Consider the following 13,561-nt stretch of genomic DNA (forward strand, 5'->3'; position numbering starts at 1 on the left):
AGCAAGCCAGCTTTTTCCTAATTGCACCTGCAAAAATAATCAGTTTTGCAATTTCAAAAATATTTCATTTTAGCAAGTTTTCTCAGGAGTCATGGCCGTTAGGTGTCAACAATGTCATCTCTCCTTTTTGTAGTCATAGTTTCATAGTTGAAAGTTAAACCAGAGAATGTTCAAATTGGCTCTAATGACAGGGATAGACTGCCTGATAAGATGTTGTCCCAGCAGGGATTGTCTCTCTGGGGAGGTGAGGTCTTCTGTTAAGGCAAAGAAAGCCTGTATATAAGGGACTTTTTAGGCTCTATGGATCAAACTTATCCCAGTTTTTCAAGATACAATTCAAAGGGGTGATTCTAGAACTACAGGCTCCCATCTGTAAGAAAGACAAAAGGGGGCACCCAGTGCCACAGCTTTTTTACTACCAGAAGCATTCCTCCCTGCTCTAGATGGGGGTGGAGACAGTTCTTCCACCTAAGCTTCTTTCCCTGGCTGGAGTTAACCAAATTCGTTCATTTGGTTCAGAGGCATAGCCATGACAAGAACTTGCCTGTGGGCCTCTGGGGTCAGGATGGTGATTTCCAGTCTGAGACATGTCACTGGAGCTAGAGATACAGTTAGCTCCCTAATGTGCTCCTTGACATTTCCTTACATTTTCTGCATTACTTGACTAAATCTACAGTGTGCCTGGCTGTGTGATTGACTGAAAGAGATGCACAAACAAATGTGAAGCAAGAGTTGTGTCTTAATCTGCAATTTCATGGCGACCTCATATGGCTTATGGCAGAGACACTGTTGAGGGATTATACTGACATGTCAAGGTCAAGAGCCATGCAAAGTCTCCTAGGGGGAGAGGCCAGAGTTGGACAAAGCATGTGGACCCTGAACTCTCCTTTCTCAAACTTTCCAGTCTCTCTTACCATTTCATAACTGCCTGGGAATTAGAACTACTGTCAGATCATAGACTTTCAAGGGACTTGTGATCCATGCTGTTACCATGTACTTTTACTTAGATCCCAAGTTTGGAAGCACCTAGCCTTAATAGGAGCCTAAAGTCACAAGAGTACCTTTGCGAGTGAGGTGGAGTTCTAGCTCCAGGAACGTTTCTCAGGCTAGAGATCACACTTTTGGCTGCCTGCCTCAGGGGTCAGCAACCTGAAGGTGAGTCTTTGTCATCTTAAAATATCGATTTCTCACTCAGTCGACTCCAGATATCTGCTGTAAGCTACTAAAACAGGTGTATTGACCAAATCACTCTTAGAGAACCTGTTGCAACTGGCTCAGACAGTTTATTATGGCAGGGAGGAGGAAGAGAAAAGGAAGAAAAAGACCAGGAAAGACTGAAGCCTAGTCTTTTTTCATAAAAAAATGATTTCTGCTTCTCCTCTGATGCCACTCAGAGTGCAACAGAGTAGCCTTCTGAAATGCCTCCCAAGCTAGGACTACTAGGGGAAGTATTTGTCTTCCTGTGCACATTCCTGAGTACAATCCTGACAGCAGTAGAAGTAATGAGTCATAAAGGGATTTTATGAACATAAAAGCCCAGGGATGTTTTATGAACATAAAAGACTGAAGCCCATAAAAAAACAGGAAAGGCTGAAGATCTGAAATGGATGGCTTTCAAGTCTACTCTGAAACAGGCTGAAGAAAAATGCCCAGAGGCACACAGATGAAAAGGGATGGACTTGCTATTACTGTGGATTTTCCTTAAAGAAAAGGGGGGAATGAGAGTGTTAATAGCCTCGATAGGGAGGCCAGAAGTCCCCAAGCAGCAGGAGGAAATAAACTGCAATTGGCAGACTTTCCTTTTCTTTTGTCTTCTAATCCTGTGTTGCCATGGTGACACCTGGTTCCTCTTGAACTTTATCTCAAGCCTGGAGCTAACCGATGCATTTTTCTCATGGAAATGTTTTCTTAAGCTTTGTTAACAAACTATGTATGTATTTGCTTGGAAATCTGTCTTTCTTCAAGATACATGTCAATTTTCTCATGGCCTGAGAAGACTCACCTTGTGCCAATGCTATCTCAACATGCATGTTGTGGGTGATGGGCCTGGTGCAACTCTTTCAGTTTTGAAGTGTTTCCTTTCTCTAATTAGCAGCTTGCTAATAGGTATATAACTCCTTGCTAAAAACTATCAAGGGGGCACTCTTTCTGTCCCTTTCTGATGTCTATGTCAGAAGCTTTCTCTGTCTCTTTTATACTTTAATAAAACTTTATTACACAAAAAGCTCTGAGAGATCAAGCCTCGTCACTAGTCCCAGATTGAATTCCTCTCTTCTGGAGGCCACGAATTCCTTCGTCATTCGTGGCTCATAGCAGCAACCTTTCAATCGTCAGAGAGACAAGGAAAAGCTAACTGGGGAAAAGAAGTTCAGTCCATATGCTTCTGGATTAGTAGAATAGAAAAAGCAAAAGCTGCTCAGCCATGTCTCTTTGTGACCCCATTGACTATACAGTCCATGGAATTGTCCAGGCCAGAATACTGGAGAGGGTAGACATTCCCTTCTCCAGGGGATATTGCCAACCCAGGGATTGAACTCAGGTCTTCTGCATTGCAGGCAGATTATTTACCAGTTGAGCCACCAGGGAAACATAGACTTTACAGTAAAAGAGCAAAAGTGTCCCAACTCTGAATATTCTTACCTTGTCTTGAAGATTCTGGATGAACTCCCAAGATGATACCTTACAGTGAAAGGTGCCCCCAAATTCGTGGTCTCTGAAGGAGATGATATAACTCTGGGACCAAAGACAGTCTCATTCATGTAGAGCTTTGTGTAGACTTTATTAAAGTAACAGGAATAGAGAAAGCTTCCAGAAAGAGGCACTGGAAGTGAGCAGGAGAGTACCAGCTTTGCTAGTTTAAGTGAAACCTTATATACTTTTCTGCTAGCTTTTGAGAACAGAAAAATTTGCCTCAAGGCTGTGAAAATGTTGCCCAGACCCTTTCCCATAACAAACATCCTGGGTTGACATCAGCATGAGACTAACCAGAAGGAACAGATTAACCCAGAGCTCAAAACTGTCGAAGTTATACCCAGACCATCTCCCATAACATACATCCAAAGCTCAAAAAAAAAAAAAAAAAAAGGCATGCCTTTGAAAGAGATACAAGTAGGCATAGGCCTACTTGTCTAAGGCAAAAGAATGTGAAAAAGAAAAAAACATTCATCTCCTACTTAAAGGGTCCTTTGGCTTGGAATCCTTATCAACCTAACTCTCTCAAAACCAGTGTTCAGAAAGAAGGATCCAGTGTGCCCTGTTTGAGCCTCTACAGTGTTCACAAACATGCTGTGTGTGAATCTTGAAATCTGATCCTCTTGGCAAAAGCTGTACTTTCTGCCTTGGATGGCTAGTTAGTTGTAGACTGAATGTTAGTTGAAGAACACTTTGGTTGCTTTTGTAGCAATTGATTCAACAATTTCCTTTACCTAACCCTTGGGCTTTCTGAAAGAAACAGCCTGCTCAGAACTTCAGATTAGGAGGTCCTCTCAGAGTCCATTTTCACCTAACCAGGTTAGTTATAGGTATAGTACTAACTAGTCATAGAACTCTCATCTCAAAGCCATGTTCACAAAGATCCAGTGTCTCATGTTTGAGTCTCTACACTATTCAGAAGCATGCCGTGTGTGAATTTTGTAATTTGAGCCTCTTGGCTAAACCTGTATTAGCCTTGGATATCTAGTTAGTTGTAGACTGAAAATTAGTTGAAAAACACTTCGGTAGCTATATTTGTATTCAGTAAACAACTTCCTTGGTCTAAACTTTGATTTTCTGAAGGAAACAGGCAACTTGGAATTCTTGTTAAGAGGTCGTCTCACAGTACCTTTTCACCTAACCAGGTTAGTTATAGGTACAGTACAAACTTGTCACAGAACTTTTGATTCAAACCACTCGTCACAAAGAAGGATCTAGTGGGGCCTGTTTGAGTCTCAACATGGTGCAGAAATATGCTGTGTGTGAATATTGAAATTCTAGCCTCTTGGCTAAAGTTGTACTTTCTTCCTTGAAAAGCTAATTAGTTTTAGACTGAAAATTAGTTGAAAAATACTTTGGTTGCTTTTGTTGCATTCAGTTCAAAATCCCTTAGTCTAAGCCTTGAATTCTTTGAAAGAAACAGGCTGCTTGGAACTCTTGGTTAGGCAGTCATCCTAGAGTACATTTTCACCTAATCAGGTTAGTTATCGGCACTGTACTAAAGAATCACAGAACTCTCAGATCAAACCAGTGTTCACAAAGAAGGATCCAGTGTGTCGTGTTTGAGTCTTCACTGTTCAGAAACATGTTGTGTGTGAATCCTGAAATATGAATCTCTTGACTAAAGGTATTTTCTGCCTCTGAAAGCTAGTTCATTGTAAACAGTTAGTTGAAAAACACTTTGGTTGCTTTTATAGCATTCATTTCAACAACTGCCTTTGCCTAATGCTTGAGTTTTCTGACAGAAAAAGCTTGCTTGAACGCCTTGTTAAGAGGTCAACTCAAAATACATTTTAACCTGACCAGGTTACTTACAGGTATAGTACTAACTAGTCACAGAACTATGGGCTCAAACCATTTTTCAGAATTGGATCCAGTGTGTCTTCTTTGAGTCTCTATACCATTCAGAAGCATGTTTTGTGTGGATATTGAAATCCTGGTCTCTAGACAAAAGCTGTATTTTATGACTTGGAAATCTATTTAGTTGTAGACTGAAAGTTAGTTGAAAAACATTCTGGTTGCTTTTGTTGTATTCAGTTCAAAAACTTCCTTAATCTAACCTCTGAGTTTTCTGAAGGAAGCAGGCTGTTTGGATTTCTTGTTAGGACATCAAATCAAAGTACATTTTTACCTAACCAGGTTAGTTATAGGTATCATGTTAACTAATCACAGAACTCTTGACTCAAAACAGTTTTCACAGTGAAGGAACCAGTGTATCCTATTTGAGTCTCTGTTCAGAAACATGCTGTGTGTGAATCTTATAATCAGAGTCTCTTGACTAAAGGTATATTTTCTGCTTTGAAGGTGAGTTAGTTGTAGACTGAAAGTTAGTTGAAAGCCACTTTGGTTGCTTTTGTATTATTCAGTTCAACAACTTCCTTACTCATATGCTTTAATTTTCTGACAGAAACAGTCTTTGGAACTCATTGTTAGCAGGTCATCTCAGAGTACATTTTCACCTTATCAGGCTAATTTCAGGTATAGTACTAACTAGTCACAGAACTCAGCTCAAACCAGTATTCACAAAAGATACAGTGTGTTCTGTTTCAGTCTCTACACTTTTCAAAAACATTATGTGTTTGAATCTTGAAATCAAAGCCTCTTGACTAAATGTTTATTTTCTGCTTGGAAAACTAGTTAGATGCAGAGTCAAAATTAGTTGAAAAACACTGTCATTTCTTTTGTTTTATTTAGTCAACAACTGCCTTAGTTTAACCCTTGAATTTTGTGAATGAAGCAGGCTGGTACTCCTTGTTAGGCTATCATCTCAGAGTACATTTTCCCCTAACCAGGTTAGTTATAGGTATAGTACTAACTAGTCAGAACTCTGAGCTCAATCAATGTTCACAAAGAAACAATCCAGTGTGTCCTGTTTCAGTCTCTACTCTGTTCAGAAACATGCTGTTCATGATTCTTGAAATCACAGCCTCTTGACTAAAAGTGTGTTTTATGCATCAGAAAGCTAGTTAGTTGTACACTGAAAGATAGTTGAAAAACATTTTGGTTGCTTTTGTAGTATTCATTTCAACAACTTCCTTAATTGTATGCTTGAGTTTTCTGATGTAAACAAGACTGTAAACTCAAGCATACAACACTTTCAAGAGTGGTAACAGCCTTGGTAGTGAGGCCAGAGGTTCCCATGCAGCAGGAGGAAATAAACTGCAAGTGACAGATTTTTTTTCCCTTCTCTGTTGACGACATCTGGGTCTGCCTGAACTTAACTTTTCTCAAACCTTGATGGAAGCAATGCATTTTTCTTACTGAAATTCTTAATTTTTTTTTAAGTTATGTTAATAAAACCATGTATTTGCTTTGGAATATTCCTTTTGGTTCTGCCTTAGACTAATCTTTTTTTTTTTTTTTCCTTTTCTCAAACCTTGGACTGATAATGGTTCAACAAACCAGTATTCACATCAATTGTTTTATGGCCAGGGATGACACACCTTGTGCCATTCTATCTCAAAAATGCATATTGTGGGAGAGGGGCCCCATGAAACACCCTCAGCCTTGAGGTGTTTCTTTTATATGATTAGCAGCTTGCTAATGGACATAAAACACCTTGCTAAAAACTAGCAAGGGAGCACTCTTTCTGTCCCCTTCTTATGTCTATGTCAGAAACTTTCCTTATCTATATTATACTTTAACAAAATGTTGCTACACAAAAAGCTCCAAGTAGTCAAACCTCGTCTGTGGCCCCTGATCAAAATCCTCTCCTCCAGAAGTTAGGAATCCTGAAGTAGTACACAGCTTGCAACCACAACTTTTTATCTTTGGGCTGGTCCAGGATTCTTTAGGACAGAGTACGGACGCTCGGAGTTCTGGTTCTTTGGTTTCCTAGTAAACACATTTTCTGCTTTACTAACTGTATAGTGTACCTACATGTGCAATTGATTGAAAGAGATGCTCAAACAGGTTTGAAGCAAATGGCGTATCCTAATCTGCAGTTCTGTGGTGACCTCATACAGTTTATGACAGAAACCCTGTCAGGGGATTATACCGACCTGCTAATGTCAAGAGGCACCCAACGTCTCCTACAAGGGAGCAGCCAGAGATGGACGAGGCATGTGGATCAAACTCACCTTTTTCAGTCAAAATTTCTGGTCTCTTTGACCATTTCATAACTGCCTGGGAATTGAAACTACTAACCCAATCTGTCAGATCATAGACTTTCAAGGGACTTGTGATCCATACTGTAGCTATGAACTTTTACTTAGACCTCAAGTTTGGAAGTGCCTAGCCTTACTAGGAGCATGTTCAGGAGCAAGATCGTCTCTCAGGCTAGAGGTTGCTTTCTTAGCTGCCCACCTCAGGGATTAGTGACCTGAAAGTGAGTCAGGTCATGGTTGCACCTCCAATCTATGTGGATAGGAGCACTTATGGTGACCATAAAGTTTTGAGGACACAGATCAGGAATCCCAGGATCTGGCCAGATTGGAAGTACAAGGGGCTTATTCCTTTGATAGAGTTAGCTCTTAGTGGACCAGAGGAGGCTCTCCAGTGGCTTCTGTCTCAATTCCTTAGATATTCTTTCTGTGGAATCTGTGGAAATGAACTGGAAGGATTGGCAATAATAGCTGGAGGGCAAAAATCACTTTTTCCTAACTGGCTGACCTTTCATCACCTCTTTCGTTATCACATATACTGCTGCAGTGACACTCAGAAGGGACATCTTGGTTGTTGTTCTTCCCTTATGGCTCACCAATTATACTGCAGTCAGGACTGCATTCAAGAATGTGCACAGGAACACAGAAGATGGATCCTTCCCCTAGTAGTCTTAGCCTGGGAAACATTCCATTTCCCAAAACATTCTGTCGCACTCTGAGTGGCATCAGAGGAGGAGGGGAAATCAAATCAAGGTCTTAAATGAGAGGAACTGGACGTCAATCTGGGATGCCATCAGGTCTACTCCTGGTGCATCTCCACCCCACTTCAGTGATAGAACTGGGAGGAACGAGTAAGGCACCTGCATCAGTAAGGGACAGATTAAGCCCTACCAGGAAAGGAAAGCTTTGGTGGAAAATCTGTCTCCACCCCCATCTAGAGCAAGGAGGAACGCCTCTGTTGGAAAAGAGCAAGGTTCTGGGCACTACCTTTTTTCTTTGCAAGGGGGAGCTAGCACGTCTAGAACCACCCCCACTAAAATGTATTATGAAAAACTGGGATAAGTTCTATCTCCAGAGTTTAACCCTACTTAGAGAATTATAATATATCCTGGGACAGATGCTAACCCCTGACTCAGAAACTTGAGTTTTGGGGAAAGCTGTTGCCTAGGGACATCTTTCTTTCAGTGTTAGTTCTAAAAGGTCTTCTAGGTCTTCATAGAACCATTCAACTTCAGCTTCTTCAGCATTACTGGTTGGGACATAGGCTTGGATTACTTTGATATTGAATGGTTTGCCTTGGAAATGAACAGAGATCATTCTGCCGTTTTTGAGATTGCATCCAAGTACTTCATTTTGGACTCTTTTGTTGACCATGATAGCTACTCCATTTCTTCTAAGGGATTCCTGCCCACAGTAGTAGATATAATGGTCATCTGATTTAAATTCACCCATTCCAGTCTATTTTAGTTTGCTGACCCCTAGAATGTCAACGTTCACTCTTGCCATCTCCTGTTTGACCACTTCCAATTTGCCTTGATTCATTTACCTAACATTCCAGGTTCCTATGCAATATTGCTCTTTATAGCATTGGACCTTGCTTCTATCACCAGTCACATCCACGACTTGGTATTGTTTTTGCTTTGGCTCCATCCCTTCATTCTTCCTGGAGTTATTTCTCCACTGATCTCCAGTAGCATATTGGGCCCCTACTGACCTGGGGAGTTCCTCTTTCAGTATCCTATCATTTTGCCTTTTCATACTTTTCATGGGGTTTTCAAGGCAAGAATACTGAAGTGGTTTACCATTCCCTTCTCCAGTGGACCACCTTCCATCAGACCTCTCCACCATGACCCATCCATTTTGGGTGGGCCCACACAGCATGGCTTAGTTTCACTGAGTTAGAAAAAGCTGTGGTCTGTGTGATCAGATTGGCTAGTTTTCTGTGATTATGGTTTCAGTGTGTCTGCCCTCTGATGCCCCTTACAACATCTACCATCTTACTTCTATTTCTCTTACCTCGGACGTGGGGTATCTCTTCACGGCTGCTCCATCAAAGCGCAGCCGCTGCTCCTTACCTTGGACGAGGTCACCCCTCCTGACCTTGAACGGGAAGTAGCTCCTTTTGCCCCTCGTGTGCCCCAGCAGCCGCTGCTCCTTGGACGTGAGGTTGCTCCTCTCAGCTGGCGCCCCTGACCTTGGGCGTGGGGTAGCTCCTGTCGGCCACCACCCCTGACCTCGGACATGGACAAAGATGTCCTGTTCACAATAGGGAACTGGAATACAAAAGTAGAAAGTCAAGAAACACCTGGAGTAACAGAAAATTTGGCCTTGGAGTACAGAATGAAGCAGGGCAAACAATAATAGAGTGTTGCCAAGAGAACGCACAGGTCATAGCAAACACCCTCTTCCAACAACACAAGAGAAGACTCTTCACATGTACATCACCAGATGGGCAACACTGAAAACAGATTTATTATATTCTTTGCAGCCAAAGATGGAGAAGCTCTATACAGTCAGCAAAAACAAGACTGGGAGCTGACTGTGGTTCAGATCATGAACTCCTTATTGCCAAATTAAGACTTAAATTGAAGAAAGTAGGGAAAACCACTAGACCATTCAGTTCAGTTCAGTTCAGTTCAGTTCAGTCTCTCAGTCGTGTCCGACTCTTTGCGACCCCATGAATCCCATCACGCCAGGCCTCCCTGTCCATCACCAACTCCTGGATTTCACCCAGACTCACATCCATCGAGTCAGTGATGCCATCCAGCCACATCATCCTCTGTCGTCCCCTTCTCCTGCACCCAGTCCCTCCCAGCATCAGAGTCTTTTCCAATGAGTCAACTCTTAGCATGAGGTGGCCAAAGTATTGGAGTTTCAGCTTTAGCATCATTCCTTCCAAAGAAATCTCAGGGCTGATCTCCTTCCAAATGGACTGGTTGGATCTCCTTGCAGTCCAAGGGACTCTCAAGAGTCTTCTCCAACACCACAGTTCAAAAGCATCAATTCTTCGGCTCTCAGCCTTCTTCACAGTCCAACTCTCACATCCATACATGACCACTGGAAAAACCATAGCCTTGACTAGATGAACCTTTGTTGGCAAAAGTAATGTCTCTGCTTTTGAATATGCTATCTAGGTTGGTCATAACTTTCCTTCCAAGGAGTAAGCGTCTTTTAATTTCATGGCTGCAGTCACCATCTGCAGTGATTTTGGCGCCCAGAAAAATAAAGTCTGACACTGTTTCCACTGTTTCCCCATCTATTTCCCATGAAGTGATGGGACCAGATGCCATGATCTTCGTTTTCTGAATGTTGAGCTTTAAGCCAACTTTTTCACTCTCCACTTTCACTTTCATCAACAGGCTTTGACCTAAATCAAATCCCTTATGATTATACAGTGGAAGTGAGAAATAGATTTAAGGGACTAGATCTGATAGACAGAGTGCCTGATGAACTATGGACAGAGGTTCGTAACATTGTACAGCAGACAGGGATCAAGACCATCCCCGTGGAAAAGAAATGCAAAAAGGCAAAATGGCTGTCTTAGGAGGCCTTACAAATAGCTATGAAAAGAAGAGAAGCAAAACGCAAAGGAGAAAAAGAAACATATAAGCATCTGAATGCAGAGTTTCAAAGAATAGCAAGGAGACATAAGAAGCCTTCCTCAGCGATTAATGCAAAGAAAACAACAGAATGGGAAAGGCTAGAGATCTCTTCAGGAAAATTAGAGATACCAAGGGAATATTTCATGCAAAGATGGGCTCAATAAAGGACAGAAATGGCATGGACCTAACAGAAGCAGAAGATATTAAGAAGAGGCGGCAAGAATTCACAGAAGAACTGTACAAAAAAGATCTTCACGACTCAGATAATCATGATGGAGTGATCACTTACCTAGAGCCAGACATCCTGGAATGTGAAGTCAAGTGGGCCTTAGAAAGCATTACTACAAACAAAGCTAGTGGAGGTGATGGAATTCCAGTGGAGCTATTTCAAATCCTGAAAGATGATGCTGTGAAAGTGCTGCACTCAATATGCCAGAAAATTTGGAAAACTCAGCAGTGGCCACAGGACTGGAAAATGTCAGTTTTCATTCCAATCCCAAAGAAAGGCAATGCCAAAGAATGCTCAAACTACCACACAATTGTACTCATCTCACACGCTAGTAAAGTAATGCTCAAAATTCTCCAAGCCAGGTTTCATCAATATGTGAACCATGAACTTCCAGATGTTCAAGCTGGTTTTAGAAAAGGCAGAGGAACCAGAGATCAAATTGCCAACATCTGCTGGATCATCGAAAAAGCAAGAGAGTTCCAGAAATCATCTATTTCTGCTTTTTGACTATGCCAAAGCCTTTGACTGTGTGGATCACAGTAAACTGTGGAAAATTCTGAAAGAGATGGGAATACCAGACCACATGACCTGCCTCTTGAGAAACCTGTATGCAGGTCAGGAAGCAACAATTAGAACTGGACATGGAACAACAGACTGGTTCCAAATAGGAAAAGGAGTACATCAAGGCTGTATATTGTCACCCTGCTTATTTAACTTCTATGCAGAGTACATCATGAGAAACGCTGGGCTGGAAGAAGCACAAGCTGGAATCAAGATTGCCGGGAGAAATATCAATAACCTCAGATATGCAGATGACACCACCCTTATGGCAGAAAATGAAGAGGAACTAAAAAGCCTCTTGATGAAAGTGGAAGAGGAGAGTGAAAAAGTTGGCTTAAAGCTCAACATTCAGAAAATGAAGATCATGGCATCCAGTGCCATCACTTCATGGGGAAACAGTGGAAACAGTGTCAGATTTTATCTTTTTGGGCTGCAAAATCACTGCAGCTGATGACTGCAGCCATGAAATTAAAAGACGCTTACTCTTTGGAAGGAAAGTTATGACCAACCTAGATAGCATATTCAAAAGCAGAGACATTACTTTGCCAACAAAGGTCCATCTAGTCAAGACTATGGTTTTTCCAGTGGTCATGTATGGATGTGAGAGTTGGACTGTGAAGAAAGCTGAGTGCCGAAGAATTGATGCTTTTGAACTGTGGTGTTGGAGAAGACTCTTGAGAGTCCCTTCAACTGCAAGGAGATCCAATTAGTCCATCCTAAGGAAGATCAGTCCTGGGTGTTCATTGGAAGGACTGATGTTGAAGCTGAAACTCCAATACTTTGGCCACCTCATGTGAAGAGTTGACTCATTGGAAAAGACCCTGATGCTGGGAGGGATTTGGGGCAGGAGGAGAAGGGGACAACAGAGGATGAGATGGCTGGATTGCATCACTGACTCGATAGACATGAATTTGGGTAATCTCCGGGAGTTGGTGATGGACAGGGAGGCCTGGCGTGCTGTGATTCATGGGGTCGCAAAGAGTCAGACATGACTGAGAGACTGACCTGAACTGTTCCCTAGGGAGATGAATGACTTGATAATAAGTCAATAAAAGGGGAGGGGGTGAGATAGCTACCTTCCCAACTTGGAATCAGATAGTCCCCGCAACGGAGCCAGACTGGATAATAGCATGGTTAAAGAAAGATGGGGACCAGAGTCACTCTGTCAGATGTATTCTTGAAGAACTCAGGTGACCACATGCTACGGCTTATTGCCAAACTGACAAGCACAGAACATGGAGAGAAGGAAGTTCCCGGTAAATTCTTAGATAAACCTTGGAAAGCTCTTCAGAGATTCAGTGAGATTGATCTCTAAAATGCAGAGGGAGGAGTGATCTTAAAAGGTAGATTTCTCACTCAGTCAGCTCCAGATATCTGCCATAAACTACTAAAACAGGTGTATGGAATAAATCAGTCTTAGCCAACCTGTCCAACGGGCTCAGACAGTTTATTATGGCAGAGAATAGGGAGAAAAAGAGGCAAAAAAAGACTGGGAAAGACTGAAGCCCCAGCGATGGCTCTCAGGTCTGCTATGAAACAGCCAGAGGAAAATGTCCTGAGGGACCCACCCAGGTGAAAAGGGACTGACTTGCTATTATTGTGGAAAGGAGGGACCCCTCAAGCAGGATTGCTCTCAGGCACCTAAGCCACCTGCAGCTCCATGTCTGGTCTTCAAATGATCACACTAGAGAAGAGAATGCCCTCAGAGACACAGGCCCCAGGGATCAGACTCTCAAGACAATGAGGACTAAAGGTGCCCAGAGGTCCCCACAAAAGCTCCCATCCTAATTACACCTGAGCAACCCTGGGTAATAACTGTGGGGGGGTAAACCAGTCGATTTCCTTTTAGACACTGGGGCAAGTTACTATGTGCTTATTGAAGCCCCTGGCCCACTTTCTCCCTGAGCCACTTCTGTAATAGGACTGTTTGGATGAGTCAAACATTATTATTTCAGTTGTCCTCTAAGCTGCAGCTGGAACTTTGTGCTGTTTTCACATAAGTCTCTTAACATGCCAGAGTCTCCCTCACCCCTTTTGGGGAGGGATACACTGAGCAAGGTCCATGCCTCTGATTTCATGAATATGGAGCCCTCTCTTTCTCTCCCATTAACTGAACAAGATGCAAATCCTAGAATGTGGGCTGAATGAAAAACTGCGTGAGTCGAGCACAAATGTTATTCATGTCATTGTCAGCTCAAAGACCCTAACCTATTTCCACATAGAGAGCAATATCCTCTAAAACCCAAGGTTAAGGAAGGGTTAAAGCCAATCATTGAGACTTTAAAGGCACAGGGGTATTTTTGGTGGGAAAAAGTCAAAAGATAAATGGTGACTATTTTAAGATTTACAAATAATAAATGAGGCTGTGGTTCCTT

Source organism: Bos mutus, chromosome X, assembly GCF_027580195.1.
Source record: "Bos mutus isolate GX-2022 chromosome X, NWIPB_WYAK_1.1, whole genome shotgun sequence".
Lineage (NCBI taxonomy): Eukaryota > Metazoa > Chordata > Mammalia > Artiodactyla > Bovidae > Bos > Bos mutus.